Source organism: Podarcis cretensis, assembly GCF_951804945.1.
Source record: "Podarcis cretensis genome assembly, chromosome: 6".
In the NCBI taxonomy this organism is placed as follows: domain Eukaryota; kingdom Metazoa; phylum Chordata; class Lepidosauria; order Squamata; family Lacertidae; genus Podarcis; species Podarcis cretensis.
Window position 1 is genome coordinate 69,337,599 of NC_137175.1, and position 12,206 is coordinate 69,349,804.

Below are 12,206 nucleotides of genomic sequence, written 5' to 3' on the forward strand. Positions count from 1 at the left end.
GACAACCTCCCAAGGGAGACTGTTCCACAGTCAAACAACTCTTGCTTTCAGAAAGTTTTTCTTGCAGTGCCATGGACATCCCATAATTCATCTCCCTATTCTGTGATTCTACAGTTGTATATAGTCAAAGTTGTATATAGTCAAGGAAGGATTTTTCTTTTCAAGTAGAATAGTGTGGTTAAGTAGCTTATCCAAAGACTTTATTTTCAAACTTTTGAACTTGCCTACGTATTTGTTAAGACCCATTTCACTCCAGCTATTTAGGAAGAGGTTTCTGCACATCTGATTAATGAAAGGACTATTGGATATATCATCTCATAATAAATTATATTTCTCTGGTGTTTTCCTTGGTCGTTTTTCAATCCTGTTTACATGATGCCTTGTTCTACATAAATAATATGCTCCAGCTCCTAAATATTTACTTCTCAAATGTCCCTATGATGGCAAATGTAAAGATTATTGAGAGGCACAAAAGATCATATAATTTAAGGTAACTAGTGATTTATAGCATTGTTACCTCCCATCACGGAGGAAATGAGCCTTGAAACTGAATAATGTTTCTCTTTATTTTGTTTGTCGGAAACATTTATAACTTCCCCTGCAGACTTTTCAGAGCAACATTCTGTGATATTTTAAAATGATTCCTGAGCCATTATTTGATCTTAATTGCACTTGATTAGCACTCTCATTTCAGGGATGTTTTTAATTAGCCTAACTCCTTTAGATGTTACTTCTTATTAAAGTTTACTTTAATGCATTGCTGAAACAATTAAAGATTTGATGTTGTAATTCTTTGTAGGTCTACTCAGGAGGAAGGTGCAAGTTCACTGAGACTTACTCCCAAAGAAATGCATATTGGACTAGGACTGAACAGGATTCAATGAAATTGTTGTGTGAGGTTTGCTCTCCTCATACCCTGTGTCCTCAATTCAGACTGGAAGGGAAAGGACGCAAACGAGCATGTAAAGACTCTAAAAGAAAAAGGTAAAGGTAAAGGACCCCTGGATGGTTAAGTCCAGTCAAAGGCGACTATGGGGTTGTGGCGCTCATCTCGCTTTCAGGCTGAAGGAGCCGGTGTTTGTCCACAAACAGCTTTCCAGATCATGTGGCTGCTTCTGGCGCAACAGACACTATAATGGAAACCAAAGCACACAAAAACACCATTTACCTTCCTGCTGCAGTGCTACCTATTTATCTACTTGCACTGGCATGCCCGGACAGCTCCGTGGTTTTCTTCGGAGCTGAGGGCGATGAAACAATCGCTGAGACGGCTAGAGCGTCGGTAGCAAAAAACTCACTCCGAATCTGACCGGACACAGGTTAGAGCTCAACGTCAAGCCTACCAAGTGGCGATAGCGACGGCGAAGAAGACTTTCTTCACCACCTCTATTGCATCTGCAGAAAATAGTAGCAGGAGACTCTTTCAGGTGGTTCGTAATTTAACGGAACCACCTTTACCACCGGGGCCTTGTAAAGACCCCAAGATCTCCTGCAACGATTTTGCAAAGTTTTTTGCAGATAAAATCACTCATATTCGGAAGGAGCTAGACACCACCGTGGGAGCAGTGCCGGGGCGGGAGAGTGCTAGAGCTCTGTCTGGTCAAGTTGCATGGAATCAATTTCAATCCGTTACCCCCGAGGATGTGGACAGGCTGCTTGGACGCGTGAAACCTGTTGGTTTCTGCTCTCTTCACTGTCTCCTGGATCCTTGCCCATCCTGGCTAATAAAAGCAAGCCGGGAAGGGCTGGGCGATGGGCTCTGCGGGGTGGTGAATGCTTCCCTCTGTGAGGGAACATTCCCAGATCCGCTGAAAGAGGCGGTCATTAAACCGCTTCTTAAAAAACCATCTTTAGACCCGGCCAGTATGGCCAACTATCGCCCAGTCTCAAATCTTCCTTTCTTGGGCAAGGTGATTGAGCGCGTGGTTGCTGAACAACTCCAGGCACGCCTGGAGGATGCGGACCATTTGGATCCCTTCCAATCGGGATTCAGGCCTCATCATGGGACTGAAACTGCCTTGGTCGCGCTGGTTGATGATCTCCAGCGAGCTAGGGACAAAGGTGAGAGTTGTTTCCTAGTTCTGCTGGATCTCTCAGCGGCCTTTGATACAATCGACCATAACATCCTTCTGGACCGTCTAGAGGGGCTGGGAGCTGGGGGCACTGTTATACAGTGGTTTCGCTCCTTCCTCCTGGGCCGTGTTCAGAAAGTGGTGGTGGGGGATGAGTGTTCAGACCCCTGGGTCCTCACTTGTGGGGTGCCTCAGGGTTCTGTCCTCTCCCCCATGGTTTTTAACATCTATATGAAGCCGCTGGGAGAGATCATCAGGGGGTTTGGACTGGGTGTCCATCAATATGCAGATGATACCCAGCTCTACCTCTCTTTCAAATCAGAACCAGTGAAGGCGGTGAAGGTCCTGTGTGAGTGCCTGGAGGCAGTTGGAGGATGGATGGCGGCTAATGGATTGAGGTTGAATCCTGACAAGACAGAAGTACTGTTTTGGGGGGACAGGGGGCGGGCTGGTGTGGAGGACTCCCTGGTCCTGAATAGGGTAACTGTGCCCCTGAAGGACCAGGTGCGCAGTCTGAGAGTCATTTTGGACTCACAGCTGTCCATGGAGGCACAGGTCAATTCTGTGTCCAGGGCAGCTGTCTACCAACTCCACCTGGTACGCAGGCTGAGACCCTATCTGCCTGCGGACTGTCTCGCCAGAGTGGTGCATGCTCTAGTTATCTCCCGCTTGGACTACTGCAATGCGCTCTACGTGGGGCTACCTTTGAAGGTGCCTCGGAAACTACAACTAATCCAGAATGCGGCAGCTAGACTGGTGACTGGGGGCGGCTGCCGAGACCACATAACACCGGTCTTGAAAGACCTACATTGGCTCCCAGTACGTTTCCGAGCACAATTCAAAGTGCTGGTGTTGACCTTTAAAGCCCTAAACGGCCTCGGCCCAGTATACCTGAAGGAGCGTCTCCACCCCCATCATTCTGCCCGGACGCTGAGGTCCAGCGCCGAGGGCCTTCTGGCGGTTCCTTCATTGCGAGAAGCAAAGCTACAGGGAACCAGGCAGAGGGCCTTCTCGGTCGTGGCACCTGCCCTGTGGAACGCCCTCCCATCAGATGTCAAAGCAATAAATAACTACCTGACATTCAGAAGACATCTTAAGTCAGCCCTGTTCAGGGAAGTTTTTAATCTGTGATATTTTAGTGTATTTTTGGTTTTTATGGAAGCCGCCCAGAGTGGCTGGGGAGGCCCAGCCAGATGGGCGGGGTACAAATAATAAATTATTATTATTATTATTATTATTATTATTATTATTATTGAACTGCTAAGCTAGCAGACTCTAGAGTGGTGCTGTGTCCTGATGTTCCCATGCAGGGGAATGGCACCTCTCTGGCTAATGATAGCTGTAGCTCCACCACAGCTTATGACATCAGAGCAACTCATTTTAATTAAGTTTAGGGAAAGATAGCCAATGTCCCTGTTGCTTTAATGGTAAGCCATTGTTGTTGTTGTTCTTCTTGTTGTTGTTGTTGTTTCTCCTGAGAAATGCACCAAAATGTCTTCCCCATTTTTTCAGCCTGAGAATAGGGCTGCAAAACTGGGGAAACATTGCCTGGTTCTGCTTCAGTTAAAAGTTTATTCTTTCCACATTGCAGTCCTAAGATGGTCTTCAGTGACATTCTACTCACTGGCTACAACTCTTGGTTGAGATTGTAGGCCTCCATAGGATGCTGTTAATATGGATTCAGAGGAAAACCGCATGTACTGGATTCAAATATATAGCTAAGATATATTTTGACCCTCACATTGCCACTCTGCATTAACATTTAAGCTACTTTATACAAGGAGTGTCAATTAGACAGTGTATGTTAATTCTTGGGTGGTCAGATTCAGAGCTAAAATATTTCCCCCCAAAAAAGTGAATCACCCTTTCAACTATTTAACCCTCCCTCCACTATCTTTTCTATAGAAACTGTGCATCTTAACGAACTCATTAGCTGGTCTTCATAAATGCCAAAAGCCTTTTGGTAAGGATTGACACTTTCGGAAAATGAATCTAGGAAGTCTCCTAATCAAAAGACTTATTAACAATGTTCACTTTCCAGTCTTTTTAATGAACTCCACATCCATTTTCATCTCCTATTGATAAAGTTAATGTATCCCAGAACATTGTCAGTAAATATTATGATCACATATCTTTAGACCATATATTTTCTGTCTTCACCTAACTGGTATATACAGAAAGCTAAACATTCTGCTTGATATATGAGCAGAAGATGACATGCTGTTTTTCCCTCCTGTGATAAAACATTATGGTTTGTTTATGTATTAATCCTTAAAAAGAAACAACTTTTTTTTTTACCCTCCAGATAACAAGTATTTGGAAACAAATTGGGAAACTGTGAGAAGCAAAATCCAGCTCTTAGTGCTTAATTACATTTTAGATTATATGCCAGTATTAACCCACATATTTGTCTTCAGCAAGCTTCCCAACGATGTGGAAGACTGATTCCCAAGGAATCCAATACCTTGCTGTGTGACACCACAGAGAACTCTCACAAAGTGTCTTTGAAGGAAGCACTCCCATGTGTACTTCAGGGTGCTCACGTCATCACCCCTCACAAATTGGTGTCCAATGAACCATCCCTCAAATCCTCAGCATGTGTGCCAGCCCTACCCCACCCCTTGACTGGATGTGTAATTTAGTGCACATGAGAAGGTATCAATATATGCCCATAGATGACTTTTGCTCATAGAGTTGCCTTTATCTAGAGCTATACTTGTTTGCATCGAGCCATTTCTCACACTTGAATGCATGGATGGTGGCAAAGACTGCTATTTTTTCTTCTGGAATTAATCCCCTTCCCTCCACCGGCCCCCTTTTAGAAATATGCATAAAATGGAATAGTAACATAATGAGCACAACACAAAGCGAATGTCAGGTCTTGCTTGCGGGCTTCCCATAGGCATTTGGAGGACCACTGTGAGAACAGGATGCTGGACTAGATGGACCTTTGCCCCGATACAGCAGGCGCTCCTTATGTTCTCAGATTTGCCTCGCCATGAGGCAAATTACGTTTCAGAGGCAAGTTGCCCCTGGATGCAATACAAGACATCCGACAGTCTATAGATGCCAGCTTGCATCTGCCACCCTCAATCTCAAGGCTTCTAACAGTGTCACAGCGCTGACCTTTGCAAAGCGATTAGCAGCAAACAGCTTCCCCTCAGAAACCTCTCTGTAGTTCTAAACAGAAAATAGCAAGTTTTAAAATTTGAGTATAGATTTCACTGTTATTAGCAGATGGGGAGATTGTAGACCTGACCACCTCACATTACACTTTTAAAATATCAGCACATGTTATTAAAATGGTGAAATAGGAATTTGGGTAGGGAAGCATTCGTTTGTCCCCCCCCCCCAAAAAAAAAAAAAAAAAAACAAACCCAACCCTTTATGCTTGAGGGCACAATGCATATCCTATTGAATGGTGAAGCTCCTGTTGATCTTTATGGGGTGGAATGTAAGTTCAGGAGATAACTGTGTACTGAGAGGTCAATGGAACATGAAGGAAATGATTCCACCCTCATTATATTAGCACTCAAAAATAATTTTACATCTTTCAGGTCAGACCTCCTCATAAAGATCTAGGATGCCATAGAGTTAACCAGCAATATCACTAAGGCACTTATAATCCCAGCTTTTCTGGCTGAAAAATGGGTTGACCTTGGCACCATTAATGTGGCTTAAAATAAACTCTGTTCAGAAGCTGAAAAGATATACTAGAGCAATGCAGGGGGGAAATGTGTAAACTCTTTGGGGTCAGGAAAAGTTTTGTCCAGACCAGTTCAACAAAGAAAAATCTAAACCATAAAAGAGACTTTTTAAAAAAATGACAGATATTACAAAAACCAAAGTAATCAATATGTTTTTATGTTCCGTTTAGAAAACCATTACTAGATAAGAATATCACTGCCAAAGTTTAAAGGACTTTTTCCCTAATAGCGATTTGCTATGTTTTATATTGAACTGCTGCTTTGGGTGTGGCCAACTTTTAAGGGTGGTCAAGTTGCAATCTTAAGGAATCTGCAATGCTCCTGTTCTGAAAATTATCCAGAACCTGGAGGATTTATTCTTTATATGCATCCTAGCCAAGTTCTTAAGCTTTGTAAGTTGTAAAATTGCAAGGAATCATTTTAGTTTCATCCCTCACCCCCATCTGATCCCAAAGGAAATCCTCTGGTGCTGTGCATATTATTTGGACAGATTTCAAACCCACCCACTCCCACCTCTGAGGCTATTTGTACAATGTAAGAAAGGACGTAAGGGTATAATTTGTCAGCTTCATGGAAACTACTGTCTTAAAGTGAGAGGTGGAGAAATCTGCTTTCCAAAAAGCATCTTTTTTTTTTTTTTAAAAAAAATCTATCATCATTTCTCTGCTAATTTCTCCTAATAGCCACATTTTTTACACTGTTTTGACTAACAGACACATTTCAGCAAGCAATGTCCCTCAATGTAATGCATTTTTAAAAATATAATATTAATATGATTTCATTAATATAATCATTTTAATGCACATTTTACCCTAGTATATGCACTGCAAAATTTGGAGAAATGTGGATTTTGAAGGCTGGTTCTGCTACAGTTAATCTATATCTTAAGAAAGTGCAGATTAAGAAGATTTGTCTCTAAATGCAAACTGATTTGAATCCCTCCGCCTCCCTGTCATTACCTAACGCTGCTACATCCGATTCAAACCCGAAGCATCACAAGTAGTTACTGTAAAAAGCCAGGTATAAGATAAAAAATCTTCAATATAATGGGTCAGCTAATTAGTACTGATCACAAGCCAATATTCTATGGAAGTGCTTATCACAGCTGCATTAAAATCAAACGAGTCCTTCAGAATTAATGTCCTTGCAATAAATATCAATGCAGTTAAGAATGATTAGGCCAGTGTTATAAAACGTTTTGGGGAGGAGAAGCAAGCGGAAAGTAATGAAGAAGGAAGGGCTTTTTCCAAAATAAAAATAAAAAATGGTGACAGCAGTGACATAGGTCCCCTATCTGGTCTATGCTCATTATCAGCAGGTGAGTTGGCTAAAGCTGCTGTAAAATTGTGGGTGCTACCAAAGGTGTAGGGACGCGGGTGGCACTGTGGTCTAAACCACAGAGCCTAGGGCTTGCCGATCAGAAGGTTGGCGGTTCGAATCCCCGAGACGGGTGAGCTCCCATTGTTTGGTCCCAGCTCCTGCCAACCTAGCAGTTTGAAAGCATGTCAAAGTGCAAGTAGATAAATAGGTACCACTCCGGCAGGAAGGTAAACGGCGTTTCCGTGCGCTGCTCTGGTTTTGCCCGAAGTGGCTTAGTCATGCTGGCCACATGACCTGGAAGCTGTCTGCAGACAAACACTGGCTCCCTCGGCTTGTAGAGCGAGATGAGCACGCAACCCCAGAGTTGTCCGTGACTGGACCTAATGGTCAGTGGTACCTTTACCTTCACCAAAGGTGTACATTTTTAAAAATGATCAAAATATGTGGTTTTCCTACTGAAAATACTTGATCTAAATAAATAAATGAGAAACCCATGGACCCATCCTGGGAACCAAGCCAAATAGTTTCATAGGGGTCAAGGCACAAAATAGTTATCTATTAATTCTTATGCAATTTGGTTTTATGTTTTTAAGTGTTGGGAAAGCAGCAAGCCATGTTATTCAAAACTCTACTACAAAATAAATGTTCGTTTAGCAGGATTTATATACCATTAAATCATCAAAACCTCTACATAAAACATACATTAAACCTTTACATAAAATATACATTGAAGTCACTCATACAACCAGTCACTGAAAACAAGTCAGACTAAAAAAAATCCAAAATAAAATCAGCATACATTATAAAATAAAAGAATATCTTAAAACACATGTCAGGTGTACACATCTGGGTAGGCTTACTGAAACAAAACAAAACAAAACAAAAAACCCTAGTAGACTCTGAAAACAGTGCAGTGAAAGCACCTGCCTAATATCATTCTATTCTCTATCAACGATTATGATCTTGAGATCTTATCTCCTTATATGCAACAATATTTGGCACTTTTGCGCCAGGAAAGGGGGCTTATATTTGAGCCAGTCGTTCCTAGCATTAGAGGCAGTAAGGTAAGAGGCAGTCATGAAGACAGCTATATTCTGTTTAAGTAAATGCAATGTTATTCAAGCAAGACTTATTGTGCTCAGCTGCTTTGTTTTTTAATGCAGTGTACGATGACCCATATAGGAACATATTCTCAGGGCAAGCATAAAACAGCTACTCAGGTTCATGCTGACAACATAAATCTGAACATCTTTAATTCAACCTCATGACGTCTAGGTCACTTCACTACTGAGCGATGCATATTTAAGTACACGGTCTTCGGGAACCTGCTTAGATCAAACAAATGAGATGCGAAATTTCTCACACAATAAGTCTTGAATGAAAAGTTTTGACCTGTGTAGTTATATAATGATTGGCACATGTTAAATATCTCACCTCTTTTTTAAAAAATAAAAGATCCAAACACAAAGATCAATATATCTTACTCTCTCTTGTATATAATAAAGGAATGAATTAAACATTTTTATCAACACATAATACAAAAAGCAGTATATACTAAGACAGAAGTGGGGATGAAAGAGTCACAACACCCACTTTCACATGGGTACATCCCCTCCCATCTTGTGTCCATCAAAATACATTTTTATATATTTTGATTTGTTTTATTTTTAGAAACTGGCACTTTTAAAGCACTTTTTCTCATCTTTTTAGATGGCCAAGGACTTTGTTGCAACATTTGGAGGAATGTAGCCTTTAAAGACTCTTGAGAGTCCCATGGACTGCAAGAAGATCAAACCTCTCCATTCTGAAGGAAATCAGCCCTGAGTGCTCACTGGAAGGACAGATTGTGAAGCTGAGGCTCCAGTACTTTGGCCACCTCATGAGAAGAGAAGACTCCCTGGAGAAGACCCTGATGCTGGGAAAGATGGAGGGCACAAGGAGAAGGGGACGACAGAGGACGAGATGGTTGGACAGTGTTTTCGAGGTTACCAGCATGAGTCTGACCAAGCTGCGGGGGGCAGTGGAGGACAGGAGTGCCTGGCGTTCTCTGGTCCATGGGGTCACGAAGAGTCGGACACGACTAAACGACTAAACAACAACAAGCCTTTAAAGGATTGCTATGTTCTGATCTGCAGATTATTTTAAGAGTTGTGGATCAGGTATGCTTGTCGCAAAGATGCAGTCAGTTTATATCAGAATCCTCAAAGCCCTACATCATCAGGTGGTCAGACATCTCACATCAGGGTTCACATCAACTTGCTGCAGTTACTGGATGATCCCCAAAGGGAGCCCTATGCAGAGCATATTCCAGAAATATGGCCTTTATGCAACAAAACCTTGTTAACAGTACTTCTGGGAATGTGCCATTTTCTGAGTCTTTAAAAATTAGACTTTGTGTACAATGTGTCAGCAGTTTACAATATTCGGGACATGGACAAAAACCCCACTCTACATACTCTGGTGAACTAGACTGCATGGTTTAGCACCCTTAACAGACAATCAATGGGGCAAAAGTTGAAAAAAAAAAAACTTATCTGCAGTTAGCCTGGTCAACCTGAATGCTGGCTGCACATATACAGAAGCTGGTTTTCAACTCAAAGCTAGAGAATAATGCCTGTGCAAAATGTAAATATCAACCATCTGGATCACATGCAAAATAAAGAAAAAATGGCCCTCTGGAAAATTGTTCAAAGAGCTATAAATTCTTTGACAGGCCCAGTAGCTCTATTGAAGCTTCTCCTCCCCTTGTTCTTCTCTACCTAATTCGACCAAGGTCACTTCTCAGTTGGATTTGCTAATTTTCCATGTAGGTTTTTAGGTAGAAATATTTGGTGCTGCCTTTCAAAACCCCCACTTTAGCTCTTCCTGCATCATAAGTGCATGTTGCCACACTTAACAGACCTCCTCATCCCTGCCTTTCCCCCCACCAGCAGGACTAGCAATTTTGCAGATAAAGTGGGCTTCGTGGTGTCAGAGGGAAAATCCACAGCTCTCAACCTGCTTCACTTGGAAGTCCCAGAATCCATGGCAAATTTCTTTGGCTTCTACGAAGACCAAGTCACCTAAGCAATTCTATTAACACTTAAAAAGGAAAAGGCATTAAGACTGTTGCTTCCTTCTTCATTTTGTCTACATAGATGTCAGCAGAGGTCTTCCCGTCGCACGCTGTCCACCATCTGCATTGTCCCTTCCCAAGAAATGGCCGTTTTTACACACCCCACTCAGGCAGGCTGTACTTTACAGCATGAATTATTAACTCTGTTCACATCAAGCTGTCCTAAATTATATTGCACTCAGGCAGGATTTTGGTCAGTGTCAGTTAGAATATACTTTATGCAATTTTAAACCCATGGCTACATGTTACAAGCAACAATAAAAAGGAATGCTGCAGGCAGAAACTGCTTGAGCTTCTTGTGAAACACTTTATCCCCATGATGAGTATATGGCGTTAAAAAAAAAAGTTTTCAGCTGAATTCTTCTAATATACAAAGCTACTTTAACTCTTAATTCCTTTCTTTCCCTCTGTTAGGGATAGGGCCCAGTATATAATGAAAGACACACACACACACACACACACACACACACACACACATGCTGCACAGGAGACTCCATAAATGCTGAGCAGGATGAACAAAAGTTTGATCTCCATACAGTATGTTCATCTAGGAATTCCTTATGCAACCAGTTTGGGGGATTAGTGCTGTGTTGTAAGCTTGTGAAATGATACCCCCAAAATGGAAGCACCACGGTCAACATTCCTCTGCAGGCTCCATCATCTATAGTCACCCTGCCAAGATAGACGTGCAAAAAACCTTAAGCCAAGGCATACTTGCCTTGTGCTTTATTTACAAGGTGAGCATTATCCCCTCCTCTCTCTTTTGCATTCTAACTAAGACGTCTGAACACGTATCAATAGATTTCTTTGTAATTTTCACTAACAAATTCCTCCCCCCCACCACCACCATCCCGCCTCCTTTCTCAGGTAGTAGGTGTTGAAAAATTTGAACCAGAATGTGGCAGCTCATGGCTTCCAAACAGCAGGAGCTGAGCTTTAATTGCTTGGAAATACATTTTCACAGCTGATCCTGAAGAACGGGGGTGGGGGGGTGGGGGGAGGGAGTTTGCATGTCAAGAGGCTCTACACTAATCATTTAACCATAACATACCCCACCCTGCACCAAGGCACAGAATAACTGTTAACAGCTTGAAGCTGTTAGAAATACACCAATAGGGTGGTTTCCTTCGTCATGCTCCCACTAATACATTTCCTAAGTCTGAATAAATTAAGAGAGAAATGTTTTCAGGTTGAATGACAACGATGGTTCAGAATGCATTAAACTGCCCACTGTTCATTAAGGTGGCAATCCCGAAGTTGCACAAATATTAATCTATTTGCCTTCACAAACTTAAGGGCTCTTTGTTAGATCTGGTTACACTCAAGAGACAGAGGTCTGATTTCTGGCACTCGAGAGCAGGCCAAGAATTGTATTAACAATTAGCCATTAGTCACTAGATCTCAATCTACCACAACAGAAGGTCATTTCCCCTCTCCCTCGGGTTGTGGGAGAATTACGTTTCTGGAAGGGCAGAAAAGTGTTGATCCTCTGGAAATCAGAAAAGAAATAAATGCAGATCTGAAGCTCTGTTGCCGCCTTTTAAAAACAAAATTGTATGACTAGAAGGACAAGAAAGCCATTAGTGGAAATGTCAAATTGCTGATTTTTTTAAAAAAAATACTTTCAGCTCTGGGAAACTGCTATGAAGAGGTGTTGAAAGAATCCAGGAGCTTTTTCATGAGTTTTCCCCTTTTCTTTTTTGGCTATTGCCACAATAGTAACAAATAACAGGAGCTACATCAGCAGTGTCCCGTGAAGTTACATCAATACTTGAAGGCTTGAAGTCCACTGCTGATCTCAGTGCACTTCCAGGGTGCTTCTAGTTGAGCCAGCTGAAGCCTGAACCAGATCAAAGATTCTGTCTTGTTAAACTAGCATCTTATTAAACTCAATGAAAAACCTGTTGCCCAGATTTTAGCTGTGATGGCTGTACATATCCCACCATTTTAGTCCTCTGAATGAATGAATGAGTAGAAGGCCTAATGGACCAA